General features: G+C 36.3%; 1 long non-coding RNA gene across 1 annotated transcript; it reads right to left on the bottom strand.

The window, feature by feature from the left end:
• Positions 1 to 2,897: 2,897 nt before the first annotated feature.
• Positions 2,898 to 10,704, bottom strand: LOC135329173 (uncharacterized). The gene is made up of 3 exons (XR_010390514.1): positions 10,401 to 10,704; positions 6,423 to 6,574; positions 2,898 to 5,036 (listed from the first exon to the last, which is right to left on the bottom strand). It is a non-coding gene; the product is annotated as an uncharacterized LOC135329173 (long non-coding RNA).
• Positions 10,705 to 12,661: the final 1,957 nt, after the last annotated feature.

Below are 12,661 nucleotides of genomic sequence, written 5' to 3'. Positions count from 1 at the left end.
TTCAACGGGAGTCCAGGGAGGCCTAAATTTAAACAAACAAGTAGGATGGTGAAAAAAACGCAGTCCTACTAATCTGTCTTGAAAATGTTATTCATGCAAGCTATCAATGTGTTACTCCTGTGAGTAACAGTTTGAGGACGGTCTCTGTTTGCCTGTCCAATTACAACTGACTTGTGTATTGATATTTAAGGAGCATTTTGAACATTTGCTGATATTTATATGTTTCATTATTTAACATATTAATTGCATTTTAAGAAGACTACCATAAATAAAAAAGTTCCTTTTAAATACTTCTTGTTATGCATCATCTTTCCTTGTGACTTTCAGTGTGTTTTTGTAGTGGGCTTTAAATCTAAAATGTATAAGTCTTGAAAGGCAAATTTATGTGCATTCATAATACTAAGCAGTACATAATTAGATAAAAAAATGCAACCAATAAAACATGTCTACTATCTCTGTCATTGCTGATATTTATAACTGGTGCATGGAATTTAATATGGATCATTACTTTCTCAGGATTTTACACATTACACATTAGCTACAGTTATTGTATTACCCCAATACTTTTTGATTGTTCGGATTTAAAATATTTTTGAGTTGTACATATTGGACAAATTCTGTTCACCACATATTTTAAGTTATTTATCTTAATAAAAAAGACAGTCTTATATCACCATAATGGTCTGTTAATTTCTATGTTGTACTTATCTGTCTTTCAGTGTATTCCTAATACTGGTCATGACATTATTTTTATTAGGAGCCAACAATCCCTAGTCTGTAATCATCTGCATACTATTTATGGATTTTAAAAAGCATACCTCTTTGTGTATATTACTTTATAACATTTCATGCCACCCTTTATTTAAAGCCAAGCCCTCGTTGAAATCATAAAACAAATGGCTCCTCAGAAATAAGGACCCCCCTCAAAAACCCAAAATAACAACTTTTTAAGATATTCACAAAATAAACTATATTTCAACATATGAAGAGTTCATCACTTCTATGATTCTTTAAATATTTCTCTTTTTCTTTTTCACCATTTCAGTCTGGAATTTTCCTCTGGTTGCTAGAAGTAATCTTCATTTCAACAAAAAAAATTCAAAACCCAACAGACTAAATTTACACAACAGGGCAAATTATCAGTGAAAACATGAATTTTAAATACTAATCCATTTAGGTCAGCTAAACTAACAGGCTATGTCTTTCTGATTTCAAATTTCATAAATTTTATCCTTTGGACTGTAATCCTTCAGACACCTGTACCCATCTTTTTATTTTGTAAATAGGAAACATTACCAAAATCAATGGAAGTATTAACACTGATTAAATTCAAACACCTGCTAACACCCTTGATTAAGGTAAAACACCATCTTTTCAAAACCAAAGCATTCAGTGGCTTGCGGAAGGATCACTACACTCATAAAAAGACAAACCCTAAATAAATATAAATAGAACAACGTCCCAAAATCTAAATGGGACTTGCAATGTGTTTCTCCAGTGAAAGGTAGCATTTTCTATCTTCATTGTCTGAGATGCAAATAAATGCCTTATATAACTTCTCCAAGTAACCAAGCCAAGGATGTTTTCTTCTTTCTCTAAGACTCAAAAGAGAGAATACAGCTTTGCCAGAAGCACATGAAATTTCGTATCAATTAAGCAGCCTAATGGCAAGTTTTACTGTTTCTTAGCTATAGCTACATTTTTTTTAATAGTATGAGAAGTTGTGAGAGAAAAGGGTACAGAATTCTTTCTACTCGTTACAGGACTTAAAATAGCATATGAAAGCAAAAAAGAAAAAAAAAAACCCTGAACTCCTCCGGGCTTAATGATATATGTGATACACTTAGGGTTTTTCTTCAGCACAGTTTTTTTTTCAATATGTGGCACTGAATACTACTTACTGCTATTTAAAAGCCTAGGCAGTGTAAAAACTGCTGGAAGAAAATAATACACAAAGCTAACTAAACTGGTAAGGCTGCGATGATTTAAACTACCATAATATCAGAAAAATCTTTATTCGAAAAGCATGCTTTTAAAATACTGTATATTCTTTCAAGAAAGCTTGCATTCTTATTAACTAAGAAATATTACAGAACTTACTCGCACCTTATGTCCAGTCATGTCTGCCCATAATAAAAATAACTAACTGTGCTAACATACACTATTCCTGTTACCGGTAGGAAGAGGTTTATTTTTTGCACAAATATTTGATTTTGATATTATAAACTCTGGAGGATTTGGCATGGACAATGCTGGTTGGGAGATCAGCCCACCCTCCTGACTGGGGAAGGGTCCCAGGACTGCCTGTGCCTCCCCAGCCCTCCCAACTTCTGTGGGAACACTGCTCTTGGGGGTCCTTGTCTGCAGGTAACACTGTGGGACACCTCCAAAACAATCCCCCAGCTGATACAGTATACTTCTTGCTCTTCCTCAGAACCACTGCTGTCACCCATGCTACAGACTGGAAGCCAAAAAGGCCTAGTTTTGCTCTCTTGAAATTCAGGTGAAGGCTTGAACTACTCTAAGGAATTAAAGATTACATACCACTTTTTATTACCCAAGATATTATTACACATGTCCTTACTGAAATACTACTAATAATTATATTCTGCTTCCCTAAAAGCCTATTTGTGTACCCCTATCAACATCTGTCTTCCTGAAGTCTCTTTTACTTCCTTGGTGATTGAATGATCTCACACAGACAGAAGATTAAAAATACAATTTAAAATGCTTTATAAAAAAGGTTATATAAACATTATATTGTTGTTAATAGTGCTCCCTGAAACGAAAAAAGCATGCAGGCTGTTAACATCAGACATTAACAACTCTACTAAGCTGTGTGTGTATGGTAGTGACAGAAATTAAAAAGCAGATACCCTCCCATCATGAGTCCCCCACCCTCCATCTTACTTTGAGATTACATGGCTGCTGAAAGTACAGCAAGTTCTAATTTCTAGTGGGAATAATGACTTACAGCTGCAATAGTTTAAGGAATAATGTACCCCAACTGTACTTAATAAGGCTATAATTCCATCAAAGGCTTCCGGGGACATCATAAACCACGAGAGTGAAACTCAAGTGGTTTCCTCAAGTCACCAGAAGGCTGAGATGGAATTACAGTCTTAATTTATATTCATTTTGAAGGAGCCTTATTTAATATTGCACATTGATCATGATTAATGCCTTTGGAACTGCCAAAAACTATTAGCTGTGTTCATGGCCTTTTGAAGCCACCAAAAGTCAATTATGCCACTGACTAGTGGTTCTCAGAAATTTCTTTAAGAGCTATGGCTCAGCCAGCATGAACTTGTATAACTGTGCTAAAGTTAGCATCAATTTTGGTCTTTCTTTTTCAACCATTTTTCTCCTTTCTCTTCATACTGGGTGAAAATGGGAAATCCTTCATCTGTCCAGGTGCATAGCTCTTTATTTATAGGAATTCATTGCAAATTAAGGGGAAAATTAATTGGAAGCATTTGGTTACGTTAATCACTGAACACCACAGAATGAATATGCTTTTATTAAAGGGATTTTTCTATTAAATGCCAATAATTTGTCTGCATCATATGTGAGTTAACTGCACAGGGAGAAGCTTTATTAACAGAAGGGAATTCTTTTTGGTGAAAGATTGCAGGTAATCTCTTCTAGAAAGTGGATTATGTGGAATAGCTCAGAGAGCCCACTAATAAAAGGGTTTTGGCACGAGCAAAAAGGTGGAAGACTAGTTCTTAAACAAGTTGTGAACTAAAGGTAAAATAGTTTTCAAATAATGTTCTGGTTCCCCTAAGAGTTACCTCTTTCTTTCCTGTGCTACAGTGGAGGATTCAGTTACAGATGTAAGAACATAAGAAGTTCCTTACTTGGTCAGCCCAGTGGTCCCCCTAGCCCAGTACTCAGGCCCTGACAAAGGACAAAGCAAACACGAGTTAGAGAGAACATGCGAGCCTGACCAATGTCTGTGGATGTTATAGGCTACATCCCTGCCTATTCCCTTTAATATCCATTTATGGACATATTGTTCTTTAATTTTTGAAATACTTTTTGAACCCAGTGACACTGTCTGTCTCCACAGCCTTCAGGGCAGAAAATCCCAGTATCCATTATCTAAAGAAGTGCTTTTTAAAAATCTGTTTTAAAGTGATCTCCTACTGTTCTCTGAATGTCTCTACTTGCCTAAACATAGGGACGTAGTATCCTTGAGATGCTCTGTGGTAGGCCATCTAGCCCCAAGCTGCCTCTCCTGAAGGGTCCACATAGGTCTTCTGTGGATATTTGTCAGCCCTGTGTGGATGTCTCGGTTATCACAGGGCATCGAATATGGTAGGAGCTGCCTGCGTTTAGATAACAGCATTGAGCCAAGCCGTTTACATGTGTCAGAGAACCTGCTATAAAATTTATTTGCTTGGAGATGACATCGTGTCAATTTCTTAAATTCCTACTGCTGAGTAGTTGATTTGATATATACTTCTGAACACAAAATGAGTTGTCAGTGCAATCTCGATCCCTCTTTATGACAATATATACCAAGTAGAGGATTTATATGTGTAATTTGTTAAGATCAGATATAGCTGGAAAATAAATCAAATACAACTCCCATTGAAAGTCTCTTAGCCAAGTTCTAAGATGATGGCAGTGAAAATTGGTCCTTAAAGCCAAGAACATGGCAAAACAGTACTCAGTTGTATGGCTCTTTTGAGCAAGATGAATATATATTCTACAGCTAATATCTGAAAAGCAACATCAAAGTATAATGAAAACTAGGATGCAGGGATTTTTGTTTCAAGCATAACAATCTCATCTGACTTTTGGAGGGAGACTTTCTAGAACCCAGGGCCAGATTCAAAAGGTTGTCTTTGAAGAATCACTCTATAACAACAATCATAATATCCTTGGATTTAACATTCTTGATGGACGAGCAAAAGCCAGACTAGATGGAAGGTTTCCACTTTTCTGCTTGAAGATATATGAAGATAATATTCCTTGGCATGAGATGTTCTGAAAGCTGAAAGTTTACATGTCTTCAAGAAGTAATGGAACTAAAAAAAAAAAAAAAAAAAAAAAAAAAAAAAAAAAAAAGAAGAAGAAATCTATTTGGGGTACTTAAAACAACTCCTGCTGAGAAAGTCCCAGAGCCACCAATTTTTGGAGATTGAGGAAATATTCTCCAGAATAATGCTATCGGGGCACCTTGTTCTTGCATTCTTCACTAGGTATTTGGTGGTGGACAGAATCATGTAGATCCTTGATCTGAAACAATGCAGTAAAGCTGCTTTTAGCCTTCCCCAACAAAAGCTAAATCATGACTTTGCATCCTGAGGCCGATTACAAACTTTTCAGTTTTCACATGTTGTATTTCCAGTTAATGCAAGATGTCTCATAAATTTCATTTTTCAGTGGAGTAGAGTACCACTCAACAGTCCCTGCGCTCCTTTACTGCAATTTCATAGGTAACATTCTTTTCCTGACTTCTCTGAAAAATATCAAATGCATTGAAACTAGCCCATGTCAAAAATACAGTTGTCCACTGAACATTGTTTTTTTTAATTGACACCCACTCAGTACTTTAAGAGAGAAAAATTTGCCCAAGTTACCTTCCACATTTCAAAAGTGGAGAAGCTTCGAATTGCTCTATTCCATTGGTTAAAAAAAAAGAAAGAAAGAAAGAAAGAAAGAAAAACTCTTTATACTCTTAAAACCATGCAGTCTTAAGCAGTACTCTGAGAAATGGGGTTCTTCAAAATTCATTCTGTGTTTCAGTTCTTATTTAGCAATAAGAATATACTAAATAATAAACTAAGTATACAAAATATATACTAAATATATAAATAATATACTAAAAATAATTTTTTATAGCACATTTCCAGATGTTCCTTCTCCAAAATAAAGGCATGCAAACACTGAGTTTTGAATGCAGAGCTAAGGCTAAAAACAATCATTAAAAATTATATCTTACCCAAAAGAAGTATATTGGCATATAGATAGTTCACATGTGCAACACATTTTTTGACCAAAGGACGAAGGCTACTGAATAATCACAACGGGTTCTGAAACTCTGAAATATATACAAAACTTTAGAAGACTTATAACCAATTGGATATAAGGAGAAACTTTCCCGCCCATGAGGACAGTCAGGCAGTAGAGCACGTGGCCCAGAGAGGCTGTGCTGTCTCCATCCTTGCAGGTTTTGATGACCCAACTGGGTAAAGACCTGAGCAACCTGATCTCACCTCGCACCTGACCCTGTTTGAGCAGGAGCTTGGACTAGAGACCTCCTCAGCTCCCTTCCAACCTGAACTGTCCTAAGATATGAAGTTTCTATGACTTAGATTTCTATTCTTGCCTTCTATAAAAGATGTCAGCTGTTTCTGTTCGAAATTAATAATAATAAAAAAGCACAACAAGCAATTTCAAAAGGCTATTACCTGATTGTCATTGGATTCAGTATAGCTTTTTCCTTGCTGAGAACAAAATATGGAGTGGCTTCAGCAAATTATTGCAGCATCAAGCTCCATCTGCCCAGACCTTGACTTTGCCAACAGCTGGTTTATCTTAGGTCTTCTGCTCTACCTCAGAACTGGAAATTAAGATGTTTGTTAAGAAGATGTTACTTTTTTAAGAAAAACCAAAATGATTTGTAAAATCATTCTGTAAAATGTTTTCTTCATTTATGAAACTTAATGGAGTCTTTAAAGGACCCTATGCTAAATCTATATTCCTGATAAAAACTTGTAGTAAAAGAGAGAGAAAGGGAACATTTGGTAAATTTCAAGAGTATTTTTGTTAATATTATTTTACTGAACTGTTAACTAGCAATATTTTACTTTGGACTGAAAAAAAGGCGCCTGATGCAGAGAAGCAGAAAAATAGCAGGATGTTATACTTCATTATCAATGAACCTTCCAACTTTTCCTCTAGCTTTGGGTGTTGCAATTTTTCTCTGCTAAACTTGATATACTTGAATGATCCTTCTCAAACTGGAAGCAACCCAAACATGTAAGCTGTTTTGAAAAATTTTAGCTATAATCCCTTTCAAATACATGCATACATTCTAAAAGGATGTTGGCCAGGTTAAATGCATTATTCTGGTACATCTGTGGCATCTTGATATTTTTAGGTATGATTTATTGTGGGTTAACAGCTCATATCCTTAGGCCAGTATAGGTAAGAGTTTCTCCCTGCCTTTATTTTCATGTGAAAAAGTGTCTTGATGCTGTCCTCCAGCCTGTGCATCAATAAGAATAAAATATTTTCAAGTGGGAGCACTCTCGATCATTTTTTTTTTGATGGAGGCATTTTTTTTTCTATGTTAAAACAAAGAATACATGAACTGAGAGGAAAGGATGTTTTACAGAGAGGAATGTTTTCTTTATTTTTTAAATAAGGATATTTTATTGCCTACATGGGACAAACTGTAGGAAAAATTTAAATCTGGCTAGAAAGTCCATGTTTTACAAAAGGACTGTCTTAATAAGAAGAATGCTTCCAGGTAAACAGGAATCTTAGGAATCTTTTCTCAGTATAGAAACAGCTGAGTTTTATAGGTCAAAACAAAGCTATTTTAAATCTTGGTGATTCTTATTCCCCCTAAAGAAATAAGATTATGAGAGGTATGTTATGGGAAGTAAGCATAAGTTGGGGAAAGAGATGATGTGTGTTTATGTGTGTACATATAAATAAGTATGCATATGAATATGCACGTATGTATGGTATATAATAGCAATATATAAATATAGATACACACACACACACAGAGCTAGGGGGGACTATTTCTGAGTTTTATCTTAGTTTATTTGTCAATTTAATCCATATAGGTTATTTGGAGATGCATACTAAATCTTTAGTGTAGAGAGTTCACAAGAAAGGCAAAGAGTGGTGTGACAGGATGCCTTTGTTAGAACAATTTTTTAAATAAAAGTTTTTACTACTATTAATCAGTTGATCTCTGGAGACTACACTGTAAATTATTCTATACTTCCCATATATTTCAACTTAATGTCATTGAGCATAAGTTGAGAGGAAATAACTTTTCTCTCTCATAGTCTGTTTATATGTCTCAAAGGGCCACCACTCCAGAGATAAAGGATCGTCAAACCGCTCCAGCGTTTCACTTTTCTCAGGGCCTCATCAGCACCTGCTTGTAAGAATGTAGCTTTGCCTCAAGCAATTAATAAATCCAGCCTGCAACAGGTACTGCTGGCATCTCCTGTGCTTTGCATAGATCACTAAATTCAGCTGAACTCCAAATATTTCCTATTGAAGGTTTCTCATCTCATGCAGGAATTCAATCCATCTTAAAAAATTTTAGTAGAGAAGCTATAATCCCAACGCAGGGATGAAAACTGTCATTAACACTCACAAGGACAGAGTTTGCTTGCAAGGCTTAAGATCTATTCCTTTATTTAGAAATATATGAAACTGCAAGTCAGTAAACGGTTCCTACAACATATTAGGAGATATGATATTTTTTATCAGGGTTAGCAATTTAATATGGCAATATTTGAAAGGAGCCTGGAGGGGTCAGATGCTTCTTCTCCAGCATCTACAAATTATTGAGAAACTAATCTCTCCGGGCTTTTCCCAGAAACCCAACCTCAATATGTGGAAGAGTTCCATAGTTTTTTCTCAACTGTTTTCCAGAATATGGGGGAACTTCTTTCTCCTGGCAAGCTAGTGCCACGTGGAAGCCTGGGGTGTCCACGGAGGCTCCGTACAGAATACACAAACTACAACTAATGTTTCAAATGTAGCTCTCACTGCAGGGATGTTTCTTTTTCTTTATTTGCAGTCCTACACAAGCAGCTTCATCTTTTTCTTTAAACTGCTGGGTCAGGAGACATGCTGGCTTTGCTCTACTTAGATGCGCACTTGTAGTCATATTCACTCGGAAAAGGGCTTTTGTCCTGAATCATTTTTACAGCTGAGTCAGTGGCTGTTGTGACGAACAGTTGCCTTTTATCATGTAGCTGCTGTAAGATTTAAAGACTTATTTCATGGGTGCAGATTTCCAAATTTTCTAATTTAATTTCTTTAGCTTGCTGACCTTTTTAGGTCTATAAACTTAAATAATTAAAAAGGTGGAGTCAGCTGTTGAATGAATGAACTACAATTTATTTCAATTTCTTTTTTATGAAAGTATTTTCCAAAATTTAAAGATCTATTTTCATCTTTTAAAAGAATGTAGGCATCATAGATTCTGGAAAAAAATATTGCCACTCACTAAAACTTTTTAGTATAAGCTAGTAACCTATGGTATAAGAGGTTTATGTTTAAACTGTATTCACTAACAACTTTTTTTTTTCTGCCTTACCCTTCCATTCCCACTATTCCTTGGTACCTGCAACTCAGAATATAGTTCTTTTATAATTTCACTTCAACATCTGAATTCACTGGCTGAACAGGTTTAGCAGCAAAGAAAGTAAATTTGCACATCTTTAATACCAAGCTTTTTAAAGCCTGCTTATTGGCTGTATCATTAGGTATTAGGAAATCAGCTATTTATCAGGCTCTGCTCAATACACACTTTGAACAAAACCTTACATAAAGGTTATTTTATTTATTTATTTTTTTACCACCTTGCTCTATAGAAGCAACATTTCTGAAAACTGGAGTCGATTCAAGAGATGCATTGAGTTCATTTCTTTGCTATCCTCTGCAGCCTCAGCTTTTAGGACACCAAAAAAGCTGTCACGTACATGAGTTATATGAAAGAAACTCCATTTCATCCAGTCTCCTACTGTACAACACACCGCTGTATTTTGAGAGGTCTGTTTGTCCCCCCCCTAATCATTAGATGATCTATAAGTTTGGGAAAAACAGTAGAAGCATGTGTGGATACATGTTAGGCAGGAAAGAAAATATGGGGGAAAGGCAGGCAATACAATAAATGATCCTCCTGCCAACATCCAGACTGAGCTGAAATGCAGCATTTCCCATTCACAGAAAAATAAAAACATTAAAAAAGGGTTGGTGATTTCCTACAAACCTCCCCAACATCTACAGTTGTTCAGTAAAACTGATATCCTTGACACATTCATTGTCAGGAACACTGACAATTTGCTCAGCTGTAGGAATTTTGAGTAAAAGATTTTGTGTGCAATAAAATGGCATTTTCCAATTAAACCCTGTTTTGCTGGAAATTCTCCAAGCTCTACCAAATGCAAGGTGAACATCTCAAAATGCCCAGTGTTTTTTTCTTCTCCCACAGGCTTTCCTGCAGGCATGGATAATGGGGACATCAGTTATAAAGTTGGCACTGGGTTTCTCTCTATTTCTCTATCATTTTCAAACAGATAAATTAAAGTTCTTTTATATGCCAGCTCAATATAAGGTAACTTGAGTCAGAGGAAGCCTCTTTTTTAAGAAATCCACCCCCCACTTATAAATGTCCATTAATCACTTACCAAAACTGTCTCTTGCGAAGTGCAAATATCCACAACTTCATTTTCTCAAAAAGAAAGCAAATAACAAATAATTAAAATTCTTTTTTTAAAGTGGGGGACTTCATTTTCTAACATTCTGCATTACAATTTTAAATGAGCTCAGTGGAAAAAAGTTATTTTATACAGTTATCACTCCTAAAGATTGGCAAGGCTAAAGCAAATATCCTCACGAGATTCAGAAGAACTGAACAACTGCTAATTATGTGGTTCATGGGCTGCCACATACAAAGGCACCAGCCCTGCGCTTCTCGGGCTACATTTAGCCTAACTGAAAAGCAGGCAAACAAACAAAGCTTTTCCTCCTCAGTCTCTCACTTTCTTTCGGGACACATTTGCACACAAATGTAGTCACATCTTCCATGCACAATTTTGTCAAAACCAGAAAATCATAGCTACTGCTCATATGCAAAAAAGTGTATTAGCCGCAAGCACCCAAAACTTTCTCATAGGAGTTTGTGCAGCTCAAGACTTGAAAGCAAAATGATATTCAAGCAGGTATTAGGGCTCAGTTATACGATCAAAGTTACAGGGCCTCATATTATTTAGCCACTGAAACTGTCTTTGTAAATGCTCTTAACTGCTGGCAAATGCAAGGTAATATAGCATTGCTTAGCCTTCTTTCACAGCGATGTTTTCACGTGAAGATACATGTTACTATCTTGCAGGATCTCGTGCTGCAACAAAGTGCACATTCCTACATTCAGAAGAATATTTAATTCTGCAAATCTGGTTTTAGATATTGTCTTATATTTTTCTTTTCCCTTTAATCTGGCAGCTCCATGAAAACTGATAAAAGAAGAAAACGGTGTTTCTGTGAAGCTAACTTTCAGAATTAGTTTGTTCTACTGTATCCCAAAAGGCTATCATAGAATATTCTAGCATAAAATAACCTGGATCATACGTTACCATTGATTTTTAGTCATAACTCTTCATTGATTTCAGTGGGCAGTTCTCATTAAGCATCCCTGGCATGAAATGGCCACTGGTATTAGATTTTTTAGAAAAAAACCCAAAGTTAGTAAAAATGATCAAAATGAGTATCAAGAACTTAGTTCCATGTTTTGAGCAATCGCAATAACAAAGTTATCTATCCTGCACCACAGGATAATTGCAGCATGAAAAGACTATTTTTTTTTTTAAGTAAACCTCATTGCTCAGGAGCTAAAAGTAGACAGACTAAACAGTGTGAACTGGGATTACTTTTGGCAGAAGCAAAAAAATAAAATCTTCATAGCCTGGTGCTTCCCACTGCGGGAGCCATCTTGTGGAGACAAATGGTTTTCCCAATCTTAGCCTAGAAAGCAGATTTGCTCTCCTTGAAGCAGAAAAACATACACAGTGTGTAAAAATCCAACAGCCCTGATGATATATCCCTTTCACAGTTTTAAGAAAAAGAAAATACGGACAGACAAATCAGGATAAGTTTTTGTCCCCTCCCCTGCCTCCCCCCCATGCTCATTATTGGATGCCCATTCCCTAGAGATTTCTGTGCAGGATCCCAGATCTGCTGGAGGGTAATTTGAAATTCTAAGGTCAGGAAACACTTTCCTTTTTTTAGAAGAACATGTTGTGCTTTGTGTAGAATCTGGATATGAACGTCACTTATGCTCTAGTGCCAAGCAACTTCCCATCCAATATCACTTACGACTTTTAACTACTGTCCTACTTTGAGTGGTTTATAGTCCTCCAGGGGCATATTTACTCACATGCAGCAAATTACTATCTGTCCTCGTTTCACAGATGACAAGGAGGATTAAAGTAGGAGTACACAAGAAATTTGTGAACAGGATGGAGCTGAACTGAGAGGTTTTCCCACCTCTCAGGCCAGCGCTTTAAACACTGAGCTGTGCTTTTTTTCATTAGCAATTTCCACTGTTTATAGTTCTTCATTCTGTTATTCCCTGCTCTAGCTCAATGATTTAGTTAGTTATGCACCTGATCTGGTTGGTGATTCTGACAGCGGGCTTTTACGAGCAGCTTTTCTCTCTCCACGGGCTTTGGAGGTGCTTCTTTTCTTAGCAAGTCAAACATCATTGACAGGGAAATCATGTCAGTTCTCGCTGCCTTTGCTCCCACGTACATTTGATCTGAACATCTTTTCTCTTGATCCTTCGCTTTTGCTACTAACTGCTTTGCTTTTGCAGTGAGCTCGTTCTAGCCCCGGTTTCTATCAGCCGTGTTGAGATCTGAGGTTGTTATTCAGTCTTCGTATACTGGAATCC

Source organism: Dromaius novaehollandiae, chromosome 1 (assembly GCF_036370855.1).
Source record: "Dromaius novaehollandiae isolate bDroNov1 chromosome 1, bDroNov1.hap1, whole genome shotgun sequence".
In the NCBI taxonomy this organism is placed as follows: Eukaryota; Metazoa; Chordata; class Aves; order Casuariiformes; family Dromaiidae; genus Dromaius; species Dromaius novaehollandiae.
Note: the sequence above shows the minus strand (reverse complement) of the source record. Positions and strands in the feature narration are given on the sequence as shown.